This window comes from Bombina bombina, chromosome 2 (genome assembly GCF_027579735.1).
Source record: "Bombina bombina isolate aBomBom1 chromosome 2, aBomBom1.pri, whole genome shotgun sequence".
In the NCBI taxonomy this organism is placed as follows: Eukaryota; Metazoa; Chordata; class Amphibia; order Anura; family Bombinatoridae; genus Bombina; species Bombina bombina.
In genome coordinates this window covers 1,278,017,665-1,278,026,784 of record NC_069500.1, presented here as the reverse complement: position 1 = coordinate 1,278,026,784, position 9,120 = coordinate 1,278,017,665, and positions in this window count along the sequence as shown.

Genomic DNA, 9,120 nt, shown 5'->3' with positions numbered 1-9,120 from the left:
ATAATAGAAGTAAATTGTAAAGTTGTTTAAAATTACATGCCCTATCTGAATCATGAAAGTTTAATTTTGACTAGACTGTCCCTTTAAATAGGACGTTATTGAATTAAATCTAGGTTGTTATTACATAAATGAATACTAGGCAATACAAGTTTTATTGTTATTATAATTTATTTTTTATTTTTTATAGAAACAAAAAAGTTACCTGGGAGATAATGGCTGTTTAGAAATAGATATTAAAAAGTGAATATAATAATTTGAAGTCTTGGTGACCAAAGAATGTTTTCTTTTACAGGATCATTATTTTGGTGAGATATCACAATCTATTGTTTGTTAATCATTGGCAGGTTAAGGGTTGCTGTTTAAAGGGACAGTAAAGTCACAAAAAACTTTCATGATTTAAATAGGGCATGCAATTTTAAACAACTTTCCAATTTACTTTTATTACCAATTTTGCTTTGTTCCCTTGGTATTCTTAGTTGAAAGCTAAATCTAGGAGGTTCATGTGCTAATTTCTTAGACCTTGAAGACTGCCTCTAATCGGAAAGCATTTTGACAGTTTTTCACCACTAGAGGGCGTTAGTTCATGTGTTTCATATAGATAACATTGAGCTCCGGCACGTGAAGCTCCTAAGAGCAAGCACTGATTGGCTAAAAATGCATGTCTGTCAAAAGAACTGAGATGAGGGGGTAGTTTGTAGAGGCATAGATACAAGGTAATCACAGAGGTAAAAAGTATATTATTATAACTGTGTTGGTTATGCAAAATTGGGGAATGGGTAATAAAGGGATTATCTACATTTTTAAACAACAAAAATTCTGGTGTTTACTGTCCCTTTAAAGTGAATGTAAATTATCATGAATTAGTACCCGGTTTTTAAAAATGCTATTGAAAACAGGGGCACTTTCATTCATGAAAGTTTACATTACAGCGTATTTTTAGAAATACTTGCCTTTCTCTTCAGCAAAGACGGATCACCGATCCCCCGCCTGTTTCTAATGATGTACTTACACAGCAATGGTGAAACCGGCTTCCTTCAATCACGATGTGGCCCCACGAGATGGACGCTCTGGAGGGGTAAGCCATGATTGGAGGAACCTGGTTTCATCATTGATGACGTAAGTACAGAGGAACTGCAGGCAGGGGATCGTCGATCCGGCTTTGATCAAGAGAAAGGTAAGTATTTGTAAAAATACGCTGCAACGTAAACTTGAATGGAAGTGCCCCTGTTTTTAATAGTATTTTTAAAAGCTGGACACTAATTTATGAAAGTTTACATTTACTTTAAGTGTAATAATAATTAGTCATTCACATTTTTAACTAAAGCACTTGTTTAAATGACTGTTTTGATAAAAAAAAAATTCCCTATACTTAACATGTGCTAGTCCTGTTTTTCTGATCGCATTTCAAATTCTCAACAGATTTACAGGGTCATTTTTCCGTTATTGAACTGAACTGATATAAGGACTTGATAAAACCAGTACAACACTTTTCAAATTATTACAGATTAAGTTTTTAGCAAATCTTGTTTTAAGCTAAATTAAATTATCCACCACCATATCAGATGACATGAGGAACCAAAGTCACCAAATAGACAAACTCACTTCCTGCTCAATTAAATTATGTTAAAAATTAATAATAGGTAATTTTACACTGGTAAAAAATTAGCAAACAGACATACCCTCTATGTAGATAATGCCCATTTAAATCCCTTAGGAGCATGAAAGGGTTAATTGCACAAATCACCTATTTCTGGCACTATACTCTATAAAAAGGGATCAACAAATCAGCCCTTCAACCCATGATGTAATCGATAAACCTGTGGAATCTGCATTTGGTTTGTCATTTATAATACACATTTCATTTTTTGATTATGGAATTGTGAGATTAATGATGCAGATTTCATATTGTTTTCAGGAGGTTACATTTTCAAGCTTCAGAGGTATTAAAAACAGTATTTTAGGATTGTGATCACTGAAAAAAACAGATGACAATCCCGTTCAAAGTGCAGAAATTTTTATTGATGTAAGAAAACTTCAGACATGCACAGGGAATGCCTATGTTCAGCCCAAGATGCAAATTTTACTTTGTGTTTTTACATTATACATTAAGGGCTAGATTAAAAATGGAACTGTAATTACCACTCCTGCTCGAGCGTTAACTAAAAATAATTTGCATTGGGTAGCGTGCATATTACAAGTTGAAAGTAAAAAGTTAGACTTCTGATATCCTAATCGCAATATACTACAATGGAGCGTGCAAACTGAAAAAAAAAAACTAACACCTATGCTTGCATGTTAACCCGCCACAACCCCCATCGCAAAACCCCCTCTTCATTACATAACCCCTATTGCAATAAAACCCTACTTTATTAACCCCTAACCTGCCACAACCCCATTGCAATAAACCCCTACTCTATTAATCCCTAAACCGCCACAACCCCCACCCCAATAAACCACCTATTCTATTAACCCCTAAACCACCACAACCTCATTGTAATTAACGTCCTACTCTATTAACCCCCTATCAGCTAACCCTTTAAGACCGCTAACCTAGATCCCCATTACAGAAAGAAAAAAACTACCAGTTTAATAAAATAAAATTAAACAAAAAAAAATAATAAAAACAGCACACTTTGGTTTGAATGCAGGTTTCTCCATTGTATAGCAGTTTCCTTGCATTTCTATTGGCAGATTTTTCACTTCAAATTCAAATCAGCCAATAGAAAGAAAGGTTTTTTATTGGCTGATTTTAATTTAAAAATCACCCAATAGAAATGCAATGACAACCCCTATAAAAGGGGGAAACCTTTTTCAAAAGACAGTGTGCTGCAGGGACATGAAGAAGGATTGAGTGGAAAAAAAGAAGGCGATGACAGAGAGGACTGCCCCAGAGGACCGCTGGAGGAGAGGACCACCGCCGGAGAAGAGGACTGCCACCAGAGAAGAGTACGAACACCCCCTGCTGATGTGGACACGCCACTTCCCTCCCTAAGAAGCTGGATTCAAGATGGTGAGTGAAATCTGGGGGTTGGGGTTTGGGGGTTTGGGGGTTTTATATTTAGATAGGGGTTTTTGTTTTTTTTAGGATATGGTTCTTTAGTTTTAGGAAAGGGATTTTTTATTTTTGTGTAATTTGTTTTCAAATTTTAATTTTTTTTTAACTTAGGGGGTCTTAGGTCATATGTATTGAGGGTCTAGTTGTTAGAGGTTAATAGAGTAGGGATTTATTTTAATTCATGAAAAAGGTTTGAGTGTAAAATGTGATTGCATTTGCACAATTGTATTTACTTTTTGTAATATAAAAGCAAGTTTACACAATTGTGATATTGCAATATCACGTTCTCCTTAACGTTACCGATCCACTTGTAATCTAGCCCTAAATATGATTTTTACTGTGTATTAAATATGTGTATTAAATATGATTTTTTTTATTTACATTCATTTCATTACATGATTCCAATTTATTTTTTGCTGCAAACTTTTAATACAAATTTTAATACATTTTCTTAATATGTTTTAATATGCAAATATTTTAAAATTCTACTTTTCAATTTCAATACGATATTTAAAGGGACGCTGAACCCAAATTTTTTCTTTTGTGATTCAGATAGAGCATGCAATTTTAAGCAACTTTCTTATTTACTCCTATTATCAATTTTTCTTTGTTCTCTTGATATCTTTATTTGAAAAATAAGGCATTTAACCTTTTTTGTGGTCTAGGACTTTGGACAGCACTTTTTTATTGGTCGATGAATTTATCCACCAATCAGCAAGAACAACGTAGGTTGTTCACCAAAAATGGGACGGCATCTAAACTTACATTCTTGCATTTCAAATAAAGATACCAAGAGAACGAAGAAAATCTGATAATAGGAGTAAAATAGAAAGTTGCTTAAAATTTCATGCTCTATCTGAATCACAAAAGAAAAAAATTGGTTTCAGTGTCCCTTTAACTGCTAAATTGAGCACTGTACTGTGGTCTGTATGTCTCTCCTTAAAGAGATATGAAACCCAAATGTTTTCTTTCATGATTAAGAGAGAGCGTGCCATTTTCAACAACTTTACTAATTTACCTCTATTATTTAATTTGTTTAGTGCTCTTAGTATCCTTTGTTGAAAAGCATACCTAGGTAGGCTCAGGAGCTGCTGATTGGTGGCTGCACATAGATGCCTCATTTTATTGGCTCACTCATGTGCATTGCAAATGGGAACGTTTACATTTTAAATTCATGTCAATTTAACCCCTTAAGGACAAGGACATTTTTCAATTTCTTTCCCTTAAGGACCAGGGCTATTTTTACATTTCTGCAGTGTTTGTGTTTAGCTGTAATTTTCCTCTTACTCATTTACTTTACCCAGACATATTATATACCGTTTTTCTCACCATTAAATGGACTTTCTAAAGGTATGATTATTTTCATCATATCTTATAATTTACTATAAAAAATATAAAATATGAGGAAAAAATGGAAAAAAACACACTTTTTCCATAATCTGTTACACATCTACAACCACCAATAAACACCCATGCTAAATAGTTTTTAAATTTTGTCCTAAAATTAGAAATACCCAATGTTTACATGTTTTCTGCTTTTTTTGCAAGTTATAGGGCAATAAATACAAGTAGCACTTTTATATTTCCAAACCACTTTTTTTCAAAATTAGCAATGGTTACATTGGAACACTGATATCTGTCTGGAATCCCTGAATATCCCTTGACATGTATATATTTTTTTTAGAAGACAACCCAAATTATTGATCTAGGCCCATTTTGGTATATTTCATGCCACCATTTCACTGCCAAATGCGATCAAATAAAAAAAAATTGTTCACTTTTTCACAGATGTTTTCACAAACTTTAGGTTTCTCACTGAAATTATTTACAAACAGCTTGTGCAATTATGGCACAAATGGTTGTAAATGCTTCTCTGAGATCCCCTTTGTTCAGAAATAGCAGACATATATGGCTTTAGCATTGCTTTTTGGTAATTAGAAGGCTGCTAAATGCTGCTGCGCACCACACTTGAATTATGCCCAGCAGTGAAGGGGTTAATAAGGTAGCTTGTAGGGAGCTTGAAGGGTTAATTGTAGCTTTAGTGTAGAGATCAGCCTCCTACCTGACACATTCCACCATCTGATCCCTCCCTCTTCCCTCCCCCACCCCACAAATGTCCCGCCATCTTAAGTACTGGCAGAAAGTCTGCCAGTATAAAAAAAAGTTTGTGTTTGTTTTATTTTTTTAAAATGTATATATTTTCTGCAGTGTAGGATCCCCCCTTACCACCCAACCTCCCTGAGCCCCCTAAACAGCTCTCTAACCCTCCCCCCTCTCACTATTTGGTGCTATTTTGGGTACTGGCAGCTGTCTGCCAGTACCCACTTTTCAAAATAATGTGCATTTTTGTATTTTTTTTTTGTGTAGTGTAGCTTGCCCCCCTCCCCTCCTCCCCCTGTTCCTTTTTTTTAAACATTATTTCCCGCTCCCACCAACACCGACGGAAGCACACCAGCGATGGACCATCTAACCCACCTCCCTGCAGCTGCTTCCACCCACCAACGATCGGCATCATCGCTAGCCGATGCAGAGAGAGCCACAGAGTAGCCCTCTCTGCATCGGTGAGTCAGAAAAGATATTGCAGTGATGCCTTAATATCGAGGCATCACGGCAATACCTTGAAAGCGGCTGGAAGCGATCAGGATCGCTTCCAGCCACTTTAAACCCTAACGTCGTACAGGAAAAGTCGCTGGTCTTAAAAGACCAGTTTGTGTAAGACGTACCCTGTACGACATGAGTTGTTAAGGGATTAAATTAAATTTCAAATTAAAGTTAAACTTGGAAAGTAAATTGAAAAATGCTGAATTATGAAAGAACAAAATTGGTTTCATGTACCTTTAACATACAGAAATGTATGGTACATACGACTACCAGCTGTTCTAAAAAAAAATATTGGATGACCTGTTGGTGACTGGGCATGGTTAGTAGGTGAGGTCTCTTCTCAAAAGTTTAACCTTAAGTTCCACCATTGATCCAGTCATATATATTACACACAAATGAGCAATGACTTAATTTCCTTGAATGTCAGTAACACAAAACATATGATTTACCTGTCTGGCTGTAAGTAACACAAACACAGCCGTGACTAGACCCCCCTCCCCCTTGTTTGCCAGTAGCACACACATAGTTATGTTTTTACCCATTGTTGACAGTAATAAAAACACAGAACTAAGATTTTACACCAACAGAGGTTCCAGCCATCTTGAATATTATGGGATTGTGATGGTTTGGAAGCATTGTCTCCTCTCTCTCCACAGATTTCTCTTCATGGCAAATGTCCCAATTTCCAAAGTGAAAGACTCCACCCCAACTCTACACATACCTGACCCCATAGAAATCCCATGATCCTTGTATAGGGTAACTCGAAGGAATCCATCAAAATATGCTGCCTTCAGAGGATTTTAAGTGTCCAATTTTTTTATAGATTTTACAGGACAGCCTGCTAAAATACTGTTCATTTGGCAACCCTAAAGGTACGCTCCATTGTGAGATACATGGCTCTGAAGGTAGAATTTTGCTGTCCCAGAAACCCAATGAAAGTCCCTGTAGCACTGACAAAACGTTTGAAGTAGTCTTTGACCTATTTCAAGGAGAGCAAAAAATAAATAAATAAATAACAAACTAGAGCATTTTATTTGTACACTGTTCTTTTTAATTTATTGTACCTTATTTACAAACATGCTTATTGTTTCTGCTAGTGGAAAATTATAGAAAATAATGCATATGTGCTTGGAGACCTATCTAACAATGCTTAATCTAGTAGAGGTTCCTAGGAAAAATCATCCTCCAGAGATCATGAATAATTTTTAGGAACTTAATAGATGTCCCATATGGTTTTCTGACATACAGTACACTCAAACAGGCCATGAATTTAATTGCTGGTTTAATCCAGTAGACAGAAATATATTTTTATCAGTTTAATGAGGCAAAATATGACTTCTTCAGCTTTAAAATCATTTTATTTTCATTTTGACCCCATTACTTAAGTGATATGCAGGTCTGCTAGGACTGCTAATGTAATTATAGCAGACAGCCAAGGTTTGCATGTCATCCTAGACACAATGGTCAGAGATGTGGGTGTCGGAAGGGGAGGGAGCCAGGCATCATATCAGAATCTCAACAATTCTGTTAAAGAAATATCTCTTTCAAACAGAAGAGACCTGTTAAGTCCTCCTGACTAATACTTTGAGATACCTTGAGCAGGAAACCCATTATTAAACTTACTTAGCTCTATACAACTGCAAAATTACAAAGAAAAAAAAGCCAGCTGAGCCAAAATCATCAAACTTTTATTGTAATATCTTTCTCCAGTTTAGAAATTAATAATTTTTACATCTTGCCTCACTCTTTAATAAAACCATATTATTGCAATATATTAAGAGTAGAGTGAAATGTAAATTATATATAGTTGCCTCTTCAAACACTAAAGCAGCAAAAGACAAAAAAAAAAAGTTTAAAAATTAACTGGAATTCAAGTTAAAGGGACACTAAACCCACATTTTTTCTTTAATGATTCAGATAGATCATGCAGTTTTAAGCAACTTTATAATTTACTCTTACTATCAAATTGTATTTGTTCTCTTGCTATCTATATTTAAAAAGTAGTAATTTAAAGCTTAGTAGCCGGCCCATTTTAGGATCAGCATCATGAATATTGCTTTCTTATTGGTGGATACAGTTAGCAAACCAATTAGCAAGCATAACCCAGGTTCTCAATCAAAAATGGACCGGCTCTTAAGTTCTACATTACTGCTTTTTAAATAAAGATAGCAAGAGAACAAAGAAAAATTGACAATAGGAGTAAATTAGAAAATTGCTTAAAATTGTATGTTCTATCTAAATCATTAAGGGAAAAAAATGGGTGTGTCCCTTTAAGGATTTGTTAAAGGGATGTAAAACCCCTTTTTTTCCTTTCATGATTTAGATAGAACATACAATTTTAAACAACTTTCTAATTTACTTCTATTATCATATTTTCTTTGTTTTCTTGTTATCCTTATTTGAAAAGCAGAAATGTAAGTTTAAGAGGGTGCACGCAGTTTTGCAACAATGTTATACATTAGCAGGAGCACTAGATGGCAGCATTATTTCCTGTCATGTAGTGCTTCAGGCATGTGCACGCTACCTACCTAGGAATCTCTTTAACAAAGAATAACATGAGAATTAAACATTTTTGATAATTGAAGTAAATTGCAAACTTTTTAAAAATGGTATTCTCTATCTGATTAATGAAAGACATTTTTTGGATCATGAATCATGATTCTTAAAGGCAGATGCTTACATTAAATTCAGGGAGAAATAATTGTTGAATATGAAAATGCAACATCAATGAAAATGAAAAGAAGGGAATGGTACCAAAAATATTCAGTAACCCTCAAATGGGATTTTAATCTAGTCCAATCTATATAATTCATTTTATCAGCATCTGGTTTGATAGAGTTCTGGCTCTTAGAATAATATAGCAATGTTTTGTCATATGTTAAAGTGAAGGTAAACGTTGATGAATGAAAGCCCATTTTTTAAAAATACTATTAAAAACAGGGGCACTTTCATTCATCAAAGTTTAGAAAGTAGCCGTTTTGATTAAAAACTTATCTTTTTTTCTTTTCACAGCCAGAGCAGCTTCCCTCACCCGGAGATCCTCTCTTCACACGTCGTCATCATCAATGACTAATCCAGCTTCCTCCAATCATGGCTTTCCCCCCAGGGGAGTCATTGCCTGAGGCCATGCCGTGATTGGAGGAAGCTGGATTAGTCCTCTCTGGTCTACCTAGCTGCCGTATAGCTCCTTTACAATCCATTATGAATGTCTCTGCCAGGCTCACCTTCCTTACCTGTCGTTCTTCATCTGCTGCACCTCTCTGCCAATACCTTCACCTCTTGCCTCTAGGATTAAACACAAAATCCTCACTCTGACATACAAAGCTCTCAACTGCACTGCTCCACCCTACATTTCAGAACTTGTCTCCAGATACTCTCCCTCCTGTCCCCTTCGATCAGCTCAGGATCTCCTCCTCTCTTGTTACTTCCTCACATTCCCGTTTACAGGACTTCTCCAGACTGGC